The sequence below is a fragment of the Talpa occidentalis genome, unplaced genomic scaffold (genome assembly GCF_014898055.3).
Source record: "Talpa occidentalis isolate TD23 unplaced genomic scaffold, MPIMG_talOcc4v2.1 talOcc4.2, whole genome shotgun sequence".
NCBI lineage: Eukaryota > Metazoa > Chordata > Mammalia > Eulipotyphla > Talpidae > Talpa > Talpa occidentalis.
The window spans coordinates 1,622,736-1,638,638 of NW_023602073.1; positions in this window are offsets into that span (position 1 = coordinate 1,622,736).

Here is a 15,903-nt window from a genome sequence, read left to right on the forward strand (position 1 = left end):
CGTCCTCTACAATACCTGACCCTGAGGTCTCTGTGGTTTCACAGCAGCACGTCGCCAGGACAAAAGGCTTTGGGCAAACCAAAAACCACTTAGCTGCAGTTGCAGGGAAAATTCATAATTCATGCCTTTGAAGCCGATTACGCTGTAGGCCCTGCGTGGAGTAGCCTGCAGAGGAGGTGTCTTTAAAGCACGCTTGCGAGAGGGGAAATTCGTCTGCAGAATCCTGAGGTGCTCAGCCATTAGACACTGGGGTGTCGTGCACCCCTCGCTCATGCATGGCAAGGACGAGAGGCCGGGAGGAGGCGCGTGAGTCGGGCCACAGGGTGGCGGGCGGCACAACTGCGTCTCTCCATTCACTCCCTGGGTTGCTGCAAACACTCGTCCGACGTGCACAGTGGGGATGGCTCGCCTGCACACTGAACTGACGGCAGGAATTGGGGTCCCCGGGTCAGGCGGGGCAGGCAGCGGTGCCATCCACAGTGACCCTCCCCTGAGGCTCCCCCCAAATGCTCCGCACTCACTTCCTTCCTAACATTTCAAGACAGGTGCCGGAGGCTGGGGCTTCTCCCCAGAAGGCGTTCAAGTCTCATTTCTGCAGGCTTGAGGACGCTCTGAGGGGGAGGAATTCCTTTTTTGCACACAGCCTCCAAGCAGACACCGTCGTGTGGGATCGGAAGGACACCTGGCCTCCATGCTGTCTCCCTGTATTTGCATATTTAATGACTTGCCACCCATTTTATTAGGCCATTATCTGATGACGCATTCTGATTAATTAATTTCACCTGGAATTGCATGCGGGCGTCTGAAAAATTACACTTGGCCATTTGTAGCGACCAGCTGCGTATTAGGAATATCTGATCCCATGTGCAGGGGGAGAGGAAGCAGCTGATCGTAAACCCAGTCGCTTCCCCAGCCCGGGGGCTGCCCCGTTATTGGCAAGTCGCCCCGGTGTCTCGGTCTGTATTCCCAGCCTGAACTCAGAAGTTCACTCTGAGCATCCGTCACCGCGTCGCTGTGCCTTTCCCTCGTTTGGGTTTTAATTTGTGGCACGGCTGATGTGCCGGGGCGCCGGGTGGCTGTGCTCAAGCCGTCCCTTCCAGCCGACTCGCACAGCCAACTTCATTCTGACCACAGATTGCCTCGGCCTGGCTGGCGGCGGGGCCTCATCAGCACGGAGTGGGGGCCAGGGCAGGGCCCCTGGTGCGCAGGGACGACCCCGGGGTCCCAGCAGGTCTTGCAGCCCGGCCCGTGCAGGGCCCCCGCGCAGGCTTGTCCCCGCTCCCCCTCTCTGCGTCTTGCTCGGCGTTTCTGTTGGATTCTTTGTCTGTTCTGACAACAGATGGTGTTTTAATAAAGTCCAGTAGGAATAGCACTGTGAGTAAACAAAGCCGCGCCTGCCAACTCGGTAATTGCTGGGTACTGATTCAGCCTCTTACCTGCTCCATCCAAATTGGGAGGGAACCAGCCTAGGCCGCAGCCTGCTCGCCCGCAGCTGTGGGCCCGGCAGCCAGCCTCGCGCAGCGGAAGGTAAATTGCGGCTCGGTCGTGCGTCCTGGCGCAGGGGCCAGCCAAGGCTGCCATCTGGCCTGTCACCAAACACGGTCATTGAGCCTCTCGGAGATGAAATGGCTTTTGCAGAAACCTTGCTATTGAAAAAAAATCAACACACGCAGAACGTATTATCTTTCTCTGTACAGGCGCGGAGTATTCCGAAGTCGCAGAGCAATCAAGAGCGCGGGGCTCTCTCCCCCCAATTCCCACGCTCAAAGGGGTTCCGCATGGAAACCTATTACATGCTAATGGGAAAATGAAACTCGTCGCATCCGGCCAAGACACGCAGGCTCCCTTTTTGCTCCTCTTTGGGGAAGGACAGGGAGTTAGCACGGAGGCGCTGCACGCTCAGCCCCTGTGTGTGGCGTGTGCACACAGCTCCTTCACACCTTTGGGTATTTCATCGGGGCAGGCACAGGGCGTGCTACAGGCACCCACTTGGATGCCTTTGGGGTCCCTTCCCATGCACCTACAACCTACTGCCGGTGGGAAGCTTCCAGGGCAATAAGAGGGCTCTGGCAGCCGGGGAGGAGCGACTGCAGGCTCGTCACTCTGTAAGAAGGGCAGACGCAGGTGGCGCTTAACAAGGGTTGTATTTCAAGTGGCTTCCGGCGCCGTTCAACATGGCCCTTTGCAACAACGTGCTCTGGGTAGTGCGTGCACAGGATAACGGAACCCCAAAGGGCTGGGGAACCCCAAAGGGGGGTGGCAGGAGGGCAGGGAGAGCTTGTGGGCCTGGTGCACCCTGCGGGGGCCAGCCTCTCCCTGCCTGGGTGTCTGCGCAAGGACACTCGGCTGTCCTGCTGCTGCCAGCTTGATTTTTTGCACAGAGGCTGCTAACTCCGCAGACACTCTGGCTGTGACACGCTCCGTGGAGATGCCATGATTTCCCTGCCCTGGAGTTTTAGATAAAATCATCTTTTTTTGGGGGGGGGGTTGTAAAAAGAATTTGAAACACATGGAAAAGCACATGAGGGTCCCTTCAAAGCCTTTTCCACGCTGCCCAGGTCTCACCACACCCTTCCCGAGTCAACACTGCCCGTTCCTGCCCCGACCCCCCCAAACGTCCATTGGTTTCCCTGCGATACTTCCCCACCCTAAGCGCTGACACACTCTTTGTGTCCTGTTGTATTCAGCTAACACTTGAACCTTCAAGAAATTGTTCAAGCAAGTGCGGGAACTCCCAGCCACGCCGCTGCTTTGTCTGGGCTGCACGCGTCCTCCAATCTCTCTCTCTACAGTTTCAAACAAGTGCATGCTTTTCTGAGTTGCCCATGCGGTGCCAGTGTGCTGTGGTTAGTTGCCCATTACCATGAACAGGTTGCCGGAAACCACACAGATCTAGCATCTTCTGGTTCTGGAGCTCGGGAGGCCACAGAGGGTCTCCGGGAGGTGGGGTCGGTGAGCAGGTAGGGAGACCCCGCCTGTCCTGTCCTTCCCGCCTTGCCTGAGTCCTCACCGCGCTGGCGGCCGCATCCTCCAACATCCAGGGGCCCCTGCGTGGCTTCTGGTCCCCCCACCTTTCACACGCTCATGGCATTGCCCTGGAGGCCATGGCCCTGACCTTTCCTTTGGGGCTCACGCCCTTCGTCCGCTTCCATGACGCGCGCGGACATGGAGAGGGTCCTCGGGGTCCTCACCTGGTGCTGTCTGCAGACCCCCCTCCAGCATGCATGGAGGTTCCCTGCAGGTCTGGACCCTGCTGGACCCACACATCCTCTGGGGGCCTCTAGGCATGTGCAGAGAGCAAGATCCGCCCCCAGCATTTCACTGCGGCCGTGGAAGAATACGGTTTTCTCTTTCGCAGGCACAGTCACCAAAGTAGAAAATGACCCCGCCAGTCCCTGCAGCCTCGGGACAGCGACTGTCCCAAGAGCGCCTCACCCAGCGCCAGGTGACCCCAGGGCCACCTTCACTTCAGCGGCACAGGGGGACGGTCTGCGCTCACCCAGCGCGGCTCGGGCTTCTGCTAGACCTGCAGCCTCTTGGTCCATAAACTGCGCCTCCATTTGTGCTTGTCTGATGTTGTCTCCTGGGTGGACTGAGGTGGAGAATCGCGGTGACGTGAGGATTGAATTTTTTTTCTGGCCCACAGTTGCCGGTCACACGCTTACCCAGACGTCTCTGTGACGGTATTCCTGTCATTGGTTAATTTTTAGGGAAGGCTGTGATGATCGGTTGAAGACCTATGGGCAAAACTGAGGTTTTCCCGGGGAAGAAGGAGTTCTGCCTGGAAACCGGGAGCTGGGAACCCCTGTGCCTCCAGCAGGTGGGGCTTGGCCGAAGAGCGTGGCTTTGCCAGTGCCGCAGCAGCAGGAACGGATCCCCTAAAATGCAGCTCGTTATGGAAATAGGTAACTCAGGTTCCTAAAATCGATTAGAGCGCTGGATTACGCTAATGGATTTGCAAATGATGAATCAGCCTTCCTTTCTGGAAATGCATTTACATGGAATAATCGATTTATTTAAGTCGATATCATTTTGCTATCTCTCTCCTGTCCATCCATCTTTATTGCCTTATACCCCCTTTTTCTACTTTCCTCTCTTATTTTAGGACAATAAAATCTTGTTATTTAATTTTAATTGTACAGTTGCCTTTTTAGTTACGCCTCTTTGCGTGTTTTATTTGAGTCGTTGCTCTTGATATTTCAATACGCAGCCTATGAATCCGTTATGTATCCTTAACGCTCTCTTTCAGCTGTTTTGGGGACTCTCTCTTTCTAATACCTTTTTATCTGCACCTTCCCATTGGGTTACTTTAAGTAGTTTCATGTTCAGAGACCATTACTTCTGCTGCTTCTAATTGGCTGTCAATGCAACCTAGTGAGTTTTCATCACAGGTATTGGAATTCCCATTGTTGAAGTCTCCTCTTTATGGCTTTTAATAGTTTCTATCCTCTGCTGACCCCCATCTGTTCATTCATTAAGACCATGTTCTCCTTTAAGACCTTGGATGTATCTATAGTGTCTGCTTCAGCCTCCTTGTCTTCTAGTTTCAGCATCTATGTCATCCTGGGGTCTTGCCTATGTACCCCTTTTTCTCTTGACTAGGGAGAACATTTCGCATTCCTTCACTCCCTAGTAACTTTTATTTTATACAAGTATAGAAAGTACTATTTTAGCAAAATAGTAAAATAGTACTAATAGTACTATTTTATACTATATACTATTTTGTAAAATATTACATGGTATTTAGTATTTAATCATATACTATTTTATACTATACCACTTCCTTCATTCCCTAGCAACTTTTATTTTATAATAGTATAAAATAGTATTATTTTATAGTATAAAATTGACTATGTCATTTCTGGCTCACAAGATAACTGCACCAAACAGAAACTCAGTGAGTGTGGGTATATCGTGGGGTTCAGACCACATTTTACCCTCCCCTCTGTCAACACAGCCCTGGCATGCTTACTGCCCAAGATATGAAAAAAGACACTCAGTTGCGTTGTCCAGCTTGATAAGTATTGTTCTGGGTATGAGGACACATCCTGTGCCAGCTGCTCTGTCCTGGTCTGAGTAAGTGGTGACAGAATGACTAGCGTGCGTCGGTCACTGATGCAAAGACTCAGGCAAATTGCCATTCTTTGCCCCAGTTTTGTTCTTGGGAAGAAAAATCTGATCACCTAATTGCTGATGCCACTTTCCAACTCTGAGATCGAACATCCCAGAATGTATTTTGGCCACATGCTCGGTGTGGAGAGAAAAGTAATAAAACTGGTATGCCGTGGCAAGTTATGAAAAACTGTGTCCTTCAGTTATAAGATTGTGAATTGTTCGAGACAACCTCATCTATGTCGTGGTTTCAGCCACCAGGTATGAGCTGGTGCAGAAGGATCCGAGGCCCCATGAGAGTAACTGGGTGAGTAGAGGCCACCAGTCCTAATATGACATGGGTCAGTTATGTCCCAATCGAAACAGAGTTCAAGGTTTTTGAAATATAATTTGTGGGCACCCGGACCACAAACACATGTGCTTGTTACAATGCAGCCTCCAGGGCCCCACCTGAGAACCATGACAAAGTTTTCTGCTTTGGGATCAGTAACCTGCATTTGTATTTTTATGTCCTTTTTTTATTATCTATCTATCTATCTATCTATCTATCTTAACATCATTGTTCATTTTTTAAAAGATTTATTTATTTACTTTATACAAGAACTGGGGTACAGACCAGATGTGTGGGAGGGTGAGAGGATTCACCAGAGCCAGAGTGGGGAGCAGAACAGGCAGACTGACGAAGTACACTGCTGAGGGGAGCAGCGGGCGCAGCAGGAGAGGTCTGAGAGCCATGTGGGACCCTCGCTGGCTGGCCGGGATCAAACCAATGCTGCAGAGGCTGTGGGCAGCTTCATAGCATGGTGCTCAACCGCCTGTGCCACCAGGGAGGCCCCATTGTTCATTTTGGTACAATGTTTTGCTTTCTCCTCTCAGGTGCAGTCCCCATAAAATTCCCCCCACCAATTGCCCCGTGACCATCACCACAGTCCCGTGTGCTCTTCCCGCCTCTGTTGTGGTCCCTTCCTCTACCCCTCCCCCGCAGAATATCTCTGATTTATAGTTGTCTGCTAATTTATTATTTTTTCCCTGGTCCCTTATTTGATTCCCCTATATTCCTCCTAAAAGTGAAACCATCCGATATTTTTCTTTTTCCTTCTGGCTTATTTCACGGAGCATGATCCCTTTCAGCGCCACCCATGAGCTGCGAATGGCATGAGTTTATCTATTTTGATGGCTGAGTAGTATTTCATTGTGTGTATAGACCACCTCTTCTCGATCTGCATTATTAATGACATCTGGGAGGCCTTTGTGCAAACAAAAATGTGGAGCTGTGCTGCCCTGCAAAAACGTCACTTTACAGCTCACTCGTGCATGGTTTTCCCCCGTTCTTTTTATTTTGGTGTGAAAATGCAATTATTTTCCCTTTCTCAAATAGGAGCTTGATAAATGGCAGCCCCAATTAAAGCTGATGATGAACCAGCTACTGCGGGAATAATACCTATTTTGGAAGAGAATCATCAATTCGTCTTTTAAAATTGGATGATTTGATTATGCAAATATTTTGAGATGATTTAAGAAAATGCCTAGAATTTGTGAAATTTAATGTATTTTCCCCCACTCCCTGGAGATTAGCTAGGGGAATGCCATGTCTGTCTTTTGGACTAGCCCTCAGATTAAACCCCCCGAGAGGGTCAGAGAACAAATATTAGAATCTCCATCTAGATACGGCATAAATCAATGGGGGGGAAGCTTCCTATTCCCAGAGCATCAAAGAACCTTTGCATATAATTATATTGACCCATGATTAATGCCCTCAAGGTTTCCCGACGAATTTTTCCTACGACCAAATGAATTTTCCATGCAGAGCGCTAGACCTCACTACGTTTGCCAAATATAATTAATAGTCTCCGCTAATGACCTATGTCTACCTGATTCTCTGACTTAGTAATTATTGCAGAATTTCTCATTTTGATGCTGTTCCTTTTCACTGGCGTGTTGCCCATTTAGATACATCTGACCAATTCCTTGTTTGGAGTCCCGGCGACGCGAGCATTCTCGGTGTAGTCTTGTGATTTCTGGCCTCCCCGAGAATAGAATTTCATGTGATCACACCAGTATCGTGTCTGCTGACAGTTACAGTAATGATCTGTCAGCTTTTTATGAATAGTTAGCTTTGAGAAATTCTCACATGCCGGGGTGTGGATTTTTCAAGCAATTTAATGTGCTGGCATCTGACAGCAGCACAGACCTTTGTAAAAAATGTTTTCCTCCTTCGGTATTGAGCTCCAGTGAAATGAAGATTTTGCCAATATGAGATTTCTGATAACGGGCTCCTGCCTGACGGAGTGGGAAGCCGGCTGGCTGGCTGGCTCTCGCTCGCGTCCAAATACTTTGTGCTGTGGAGCTGAGTGATGAATTACACCTTGTTCTTCACTTAGGACCTGGAAGCCCTTTAGCAAAGACCAAGATTTTGCCGCGCCAGAACCACCGCTGAGGCTGATAGGGGACACGTAGGCCCTCCTTTGTCATCTCTGCCGTGGGGTGACATCCACACCACTTCCAGCTGAGACGCCTTTCGTGAAACTAGTCAGAAGTGCCAGTGGCATCTGCCTCGCCCCTCATGACTCGCCCTGTGGGGACGACACGTGTCTGTCTTATTCCTTTATCCCGGCGTTGCTGGCCCTGGGCGGGGCAGAGCGCCCAGCTCAGTCTCGGGGAAGACGCAAAGGCGACACGGGCCCACACCGGCTCTAGACACACAAAAATTAATTCACTGTTGAATGGAAGCCCGAGGTGTAAAATGTCACACTAGGGGAGGCCCCAAAGGGAACATCGGAGGGTATTTCTGCGCCCCTGGCTTCAGCGGGGATTCCCGAGGCGTGACAGCACTCGTCTGAGCTGCTACACTCGGTAAGTCAGGTGTCGTCAGAATTAAGAATTTCTGCTCACCGAGAACACCAGGAAAAGGAGGAGAAAACAGACACACGTGTGATGGGGAACGTGTACTCAGAATAGACGATGAGCTCTCCCAAGGCCGCAGGGAAACGCGCAGTGCGGTAAAAAGCCACAAAAGGCTGCAGCTGGTGCCGGCCAGAGCTGCGGGCAGGAAAACAGGCCGGTAGGTGCCGCGCGCCCCCTGCCACGGCAGGGACCCAGATGGGGCCACAGCGGACATCCCCCCCCACTCTCGAGCAGAGCAGTGGACGCAGAGATGGGCGGCACCCGTGTCCAGGCGGACACACAGAATAAAGGCCCTGCAGCTTGGGGGAGGCCCCGGCGCCGGCTGCTCCAGTGGACACTGGCCGCCTCGGGCGCGCACCCAGCACAGGCAAACCCGCCTGCCGAGGAGAGCGCAGGAGACGCTCAGACCGAGCCACCCAGAGGCCCCACGACCTGGAGCATCGACCTCCGCTGGATTTGGGGTGAGCTGGGAGCCGCACGGGAAAGACACGGACACGGGGGCGGACCTGAACCTGACAGGCGAGGAGGCGGATTTGAAAGGCCTCATCCTGTTTGCTTCGCGTGGGGTTTTGGGAAAAGGCCAAAGCGAAGGCATAGAAAGCTCAGGGGTCCTCTTGACCCCCGTGAGGACGAGGCCCGGGAGAGCAGGTGCCTGCGCGTGGAGACCTGCCTCTTCCCGGAGCCGCCCTTCCTGCTGCCCACACGCGTTGGCACCGCCGGGGCTTTGCGTCCTCAGCTGCTATTTGCGCCTGATGATTTTTCTCAGGTGTGTCTCCAAAGCCCTCTGCGAGGGCAGCCGCGCGGGAGCTGGCGCCGCGGGCTGCGGGAGGACGCACGGCCTCGAGCCTCTCCTGCTCCTCCCCGCGCTGCTGGGGCCGGCGAGCAGAGGGCTCCGCCGTGGGCGTCCCCGGAGCAGGCCGAGCTCGGCCACCTGGCCCGTGTCGACGCTGGTGGCCACCTCCGTCCGCTGCCGCTGCGTCCGGGAACTGCAGGAAGAGCCCAGGTCAGTGTCCTCACGCCTCTGAGCGCGCCGCGCTCTGCAGGGGAGCAGCAGCCCCAGAGAGGGGCCGTCCTCACCGGCTCCCCCACAAGCCCAGCCGCTGCGCCTTCCCTCTGCGCAATGAGCAGAGGTGCCCACTGGGGTGCTCCCCTGGGGCCGGCCTGCTCAGCCCCAGCCCCCACCTCCAATCTGGTTCCTTGGGGGGCCCCCACTGGGGACTGGGCTGGGGGCTCAGCTGGCCGGGGTGCTGAGTGTGTTCACGGGGCCCCTGACCCCCCCGAGCTGGCTGCGGGACCTGGGGCGGCCGCGAGCAGCCTGGACGCGCGCGGCGGGCCTTGGTGAGCGTCTGCGGAGCCCGAGGCCGGCCTGCATGGCGTGCGCCGCCCGCTGACCCCAGCCCCCTCGCCCGCCCGTGCTGCCTCTGGCCCATCGGTTCCCCCTGAAGCCGTCAGGGAGCCAGGAACTGCTCCCCAAAGGGGTGGAGGAGCCTCATCGACAGGCCGCGGTTACCTGCCACGTGGCGCCCCAGCTGTTTCCAGACAATTTGCTAATGAGGTGTTCAGGGTGATCCTCCCAGGTGCGCAGGGGCCTTGGAGAAGGGGGAGCTGCGGACGTGGCCAGAGCGCGTCCTGCTTTGGGGCTCAAGGCAGGTCACCCCAGGCGGGGCTGCACCCCCGTTGTGTCAACCAGCTCCATAACCGAGCGTTTCCTTCTGGGTAGGAAGGACCACGGGGGGCTGGTGCGGTGGGCTTTGCCGGGTGGCTCTGCTCGCCCTGGTCCGGGGAGACGCGGCCCGGGGGGTCGGCCCGAAAGCGCGCGGACAAGGAGGGGAACGGGGGGAGCCCTGCTTCACACAGCCCTCCCATGCACCCCCCTCTGCACAGCCCAGGCGCCCCCACAGCCCCCAGCATTGCTCAAGGAGAGGGCTGGCCCCCCTCTGTGCCCGGCGGGCTCCCCCCAAGGTCTCAGGAAGGGGGTGGAGTGAGCCCCAGGCCCCCCCATGCCCAGAGCGCCCAGTGCCTGCTCCAGCCGCAGCCCCGCCGGCTCTTGGGACAGGAGCCCAGAGCGGGGCCCGAGGCTGGTTCAGGCCCGAGTCCCCCTCACTGCCCCGGCCTCGTCCCCGCCTGAGCTCCAGCGTGAGTGTCCCCGGCCCGCGGCGCCCAGGGGTGCCCTCACACTCGGCCTTGGGGGCGAGGGGTGGGGAGGCTCGAAGGAACAGAAAGCACCTCGAACCCCGCTCCGTGGCCTCTCGGCCCCCTCGCCGGCTGCCGGCTTCATCTGACCTCCTGGGTTTCATGACTCACTTCTCCTCACAGATGCGATGGCGGGGGCGTGGGGGGGGGGGGGGCGGGGGGCACTGAGTGCGTCAGGCCCGGGTCTCAGATGCTCCAGGGCCCCCAACAGCGCGTGACTGGTCAGAGCATCCCCCCAGCCTGGCCCTGCCCTGCCTGGCTCTCCCCACGGGTGCAGGCCGGGTCTGCACCGGTGCGTTTGCCAGGCAAGGCCTGGGTGCCAGTGACCCCAATAGAGAAGGGCGGAGGGGCCCCACCTTCCTGTTGTCTGTTCCTGAGGCTTTGCCCTCCCACCCTCCCCCTGTCCCCTTCTCCTCCCCTACCTCTCCTCCCACCCTCTCCCCCCTCCTCCCCACTCTTCTCCCTCCTCCTCTCCTCCGTCCTCACTCTCCTCTCCTCCCCTCCCACTCTCCCTCCCTCCTCCCCTCCCTTCCTCCCCCTTTCTCCCTCCCCACTCCCTCCCTCCTCCCACTCCCCTCCTCCCCCCCTTCCTCCCTCCTCCCCTCCTCCTCCTCCCCACTCTCCTCCTCCCTCTCCTCCCTCCTCCCCACTCTCTCCTCCTCCCCACTCTCCCTCCTCCCCACTCTCCCTCCTCCCACACCCCTTCCCTCCTCCCCTTTCTCCCTCCTCCCCACTCTCCCTCCCTCCTCCCCACTCCCCTTCCCTCCTCCCAACTCTCCCTCCTCCCCACTCCCTTCCCTCCTCCCCACTCCCCCACCCTCCTCCCTACTCTCCCTCCTCCCCACCCCCACCCCCGTCCTTCTCCTCCCCTCCGTCCTCCCCCTCCCATCTCACCCTCCTCCCCTTCCTCCTCTCCTCCCCACTCCCCCTCTCTCTCCCTCTTCCCACTCCTCCCTCCCTCTCTCCTCCCGTTTATTGGCCTGGGAGCACTGGGGTGCACGCGTAAGTGTCACCAGGATACCGTGAGCAAGGGTCGCGTGCCCCCTCACCTGCGCTGCCTTCTGCGAGGTCAGCTGCCGGGTCAGCGCAGCCTGGACACGGCGCCGGCGCCCGCGTGGCCCCGAGAGCAGCGCAGAGAACAGCCTCCCACTCTCGCCCCAGCACGTGGGCATCATTGTTCTCCTTGATCCGCGTGTGGCCGCGCGGCTCTCGCGGAGCCTGGTTTATAAATTACACTTCATCACAGGTGCGCGTGCGGCGGGCCCGTGCGGCTGGCACCATCTGCAGTTTCGGGCCCCCACTGGGGATCTCGGCGCGAATCCCCCGTCGAAACGGGGGACGCCGGTAATAAAATGAGGGTCGGCGAGCTTCTCAATAATATCCTCCTTATTGAATTTGCGGAGAAGATTTCTCTGGGGGTGCTGGCGAGGGGAATTTGGGGACTAGGCAAATATACACGAACAGCTGTTCGTAACACAAAAAATTTCCGAGGAGCTCAAGTCGCTCCGTCTTAAAATGCAGCCTGTTTCTGCAAGGCTGTGCACGCTGGCTTTGCGGGGACGCCCGTGCCCCCGGCGAGGTTTCTGGCGCCGATCCCCAGTCTCTGGGGCAGTCACCCCTCGGAGTTCTTTCCCCAGCAGCAAGGACTTCTCTGCTCCCCCGGCCTTCGGGACCGTCCTCATCACCCCTTGCCTTGTCCTGGCAGGTTTCCCTCCTCCGTGACGTCCTAGCCCTGCTGGCCTGACCCCCGCCCTGGGCTCTCAGCAACTGACTTGCCAGACCCCTGGTGGTGGCCCCTAGAACCCTGTCCCCCCGCGGAGCTGCAGAGCCCCCTGCAGCTGCCTGAGTGGCAGGCGCGGCCTTGGTTTTTCTCACAAGGAGCTCCGGGGGGCTGCTGGCGTTGTGGCCCGTGAGGGGCTCCCTGTGGGTGCCCAGGTGGGGCCTGGGCAGGAGCCGGCCAGGCCAGGAGGAGCGAGCGACCCCTTGGAGAGCTGCAGTGCCCACTTCGGGCACAGGGAGCTGGGGTGTGGCCCAGGGAGCTGGGGTGCGCTGAAGCAGGCGGCCGGCAGACTGCCTGGTCGTGCCTGGGAAATAAAATCCCAGACCCAGACGATCAGCGAGGTGGACTCAGCCTCCCGCTGTGCGAACCATCAGTGTGATGAGGTTTGAGTTAGTGCGGGGCCCTTGGGTCGCCCCGGGAAGGGTGTCCGCAGAGCTCCCCTCTCGGCGGCACGCGGCGAGTTTCCCCACGAGGCAGCCACGTCGGTTATAGGCAAAGGGCAGCTTCAGTAGGGAAGGGCCGCAGAGTGAGGGACGCTTGCCTAGACACGGGCGGGCCGGGCCGGAGGAGCTGCCCCTCTGCGGGGTGGCGTTGGGTTTTATCGGCTTCTTTTGGTGGGGAGGGGCTCGTCCTGGGGCGCTGTCAGGTGCTGATTCTGGATAAGGATGCAGAATCTGAGCGGGACGGGAGAGTCCACAATGGGCTGAGTCTCCCGTCTTCACCTTCGGATGCGTCCTTGGAGGCCCGCTTGGATGTTCTGCTTTGTGATCTAGGCGTCCGGCCTCAGGATCACCGTCTGCGCCTAAGGACACTAGTTTCCGCAACGGTGTCGTCTGCGCCAAGGATCTGGGTTTCCACAACCGTGTGGTCCGCGCCAAGGATCCCGGTTTCCACAGCTGTGCTGATGGTTGTGCGCGTGTCTTCTACCCCCACCTCCCTGTGTGAGCCAGGTCTCTGGTCTTGTGGCCCCTCCTTTTTCAGTTTTTTTTCTATTCCTCTCCTCCATCAAGTGTAGAGCGAGACAGTGCTCCCCAGCTCCTCCGGGACAGAAGTCTGGGTGACTTAAGGTCCCTAGGACTTGAGACTAAACCCTTTTGCTGGCAGGTCTGCATTCACCCCAGGCAGTGTTGGAAATGAAGCCGGACACCCCCAGCTGGTGCCTGGAATGGGTGTAATCAGAGCAGACTTCCTTGGGGCGTTCTCTGAGCCACCCACTTACACCAAAAACAGTAGCTGTTGCCGGGGTGGGGCGGGGGAGATTTCAAAACCCGGGGAACAAAACACCAGCCCCCCAGGGCAGGCACTCAGCCTTTGTCTGTGCCCACAAATCTCTCCACCACGCTGCAGCAGGCTCCTCACTCAGGTCTCCCCACTGGCAGTTCCAGGGTGCCCCCTGCTTCTGGTGGGCACCCCCCAGGTCCTCTACGCAGAAGAGTAGGGTGAGCCACAACTTCTGGGGAGCAAATCACCCCTTGAGCAGCCTGGGCCACTCTGGGTGTGGAGGACGAGCAAGGACAGCCTGAGAAGGATTCAGAGCAAGTGAAAATGCAAACTCTCTCACACAACAAAGCATCGCTGGCCTACATGTGCTTACAGATACACAAGGTGTGCACAGCACACGTATTAAAATAATGCACGTTGATATGTTACATATAAGTATTAATAGAATAATTTAAGGCATACCAAGATAAAATCACAAAATCGCACTAGGCAAGCGGAGGGCTGGGACCTGGGCTCCCATTTGAGCTCCTCCGGCTTCCCGAGCTGCGGCCCAGGACAGGACCCGGCTCCTCCCCAGCCCCACCGCGACAGGGAATGAGCTCACAAGGTTCTCAGGAACTGGAATCCAAGGGGGGCGGCCTGGAGGGGGTGCCTGTGACAACACCTTCAAAACGGCGTCATGCAGAGTCAGCTCGGGCGAGGTTTGTCGGGGAAACGCACTTTCTTAGACCTGCCTGGGCGGGCGTGAGGCGGCCTTCAGGGGCCTCGTCTTCCCTTCTTGACTAGCAGGAGCCTCTCGGAACAGAGCCCACCTGCTGGGTCTCTTAGGGTCATCAGGACTGTGCTCCCTTGGGGGGTGTGCTACACCCCCCCTCCCCTACCCCCATAAAGGCCCTTGCAGGCCTGATTGTCCTCATGTTCTGCAGATGCCGAGAGCCGCCGGCACATTTTCCTCACCACAGTTTCTAAACCAGATTCTTCTCCCATAAAGTAGCTCCTCAACCCTACTCAGGTTGGCTTTGTGGCCGGTGCCTGTCACCCCATGGAGGATTATTTCAAACGAGAATAAAGTCCGGCAATATGAACGCGGGCCTTTCATTCAAGGCTTCCAAATCTATTTTAATCAAACCTCCCAGCGATGTCTCAGAAAACTTGGCTGCATTACCCATGTCTTATGAGTCACAAAACCGAAAATAAAAGCATGCTTTTGCATGAATAGGTTATGGGTGATAGGCTGTAGTGTCCCCGGCGTCTAAATCGGGGGATCCAAGGGTTCTGTTTTTGTCCACTTTCCGTGATGTCTGTGTTCCAAGACTGGACGCAGAAGACCCTGTGTTCAGCCGGACAACTGGTGGGCGGAACGCCTCGTCCCCCAGACTCCCTGGAAGGTCAACCAAAGAGCTCACACTCAAGCTCAGCGTGACCCAGAGTTATATTTAACTGGTTCAATAATGTGCAACAGCGAGACCATTGACATCTTCTGTAGAAGCTGCTGTGTCTCTGTCGGGGCGCCGAGCTCACGCTCTCCACATCTTGTCCTCATGCGGGACCCGGCATGTGAGCAAAACAGGGCACCAACCTGCGCGCACTATTGCAGGGAAGACTCGTGAGTTCAGCCACGAAAACACCACGCCAGTGAGGAGACAGAAAATAATCTTTGCTTGTTCTATAGAAAACATTAGATTCGTTAATAAAATTATAGATTTTTGGAGGTGGCACGGAGACTTTTTTTTTCTTTTTAAACAGGAGAGGCCTGCTGCGCCATGGGGCCAGCTCCCTGGCTGGGGATGGAACTCCTACTGCAGTGGCTGCCCGTAGCGTCCTAGTGCTGAGACTTAACCCCTTGCACCACCAGGGAGGCCTGACACGGAGATTTAAAAAGAAATAAAAGCCTATCCTCCCCCCAAATTTAACCGATTATGGAGTTACTTGTTCCTTAAAAAAGTTGACATCTCTCTTCAGAGGATGTGGGTTGAAGTATTGATGGCAGCAGAGGAAGAGCTGTTGATTCTGCTTGTATCCATCTGGCCCACTTTCTAGTACATCATATTCCTCTTCAAGCATTTATGAGGTCCCCTGAGAAACAAAGAAATATAATTATAGTTAGCTTATTTACTTTTTGACAGTTTTAAGAACTTTTTTTGAAACCTCCATCATGGAACACCCCTTATTTGATTTGGAGCACATTAGCTGAGCAAACATTTCTATCAAAATAAATATAAATCTGATTATATTTGGTGGGTTTTAAAAAGCACTCAATGTCTTAGACCAAAACCTAATGTTTGGATTCCTTCATTGCTCCTTCCCTAATATCAGCCCCCTAAGCATGCTTGACTTGTAGCTAGCATTTATATTGGGGGAGGAATTTCAGTCCAATCCAAAGACCTCATAAATACCTCAGTGGAACAGGATATTTAATATTCTCCGCCAAGTTTTTGTTTTTCCTTTATATAGACAAATGCATTTGGTTCTCACTGTCTGAAGGACCTATCCAGGCATTTTTCCGGGACGGGTATTGAGCTTGTGGGGACCCAGAGCTGTCACATCATTTGCACATGGCAAGGATGGACTTTTTTGCCCACAATGTCTCAGGTGGAACATTAGTTGCTGGTGGTGCAGAGAATAAGACAAAGGTCTTGCCCTCGAGAATGTCAAGATCTCAGGGAAGAAAAACAAACATTGAAACAAAAGAA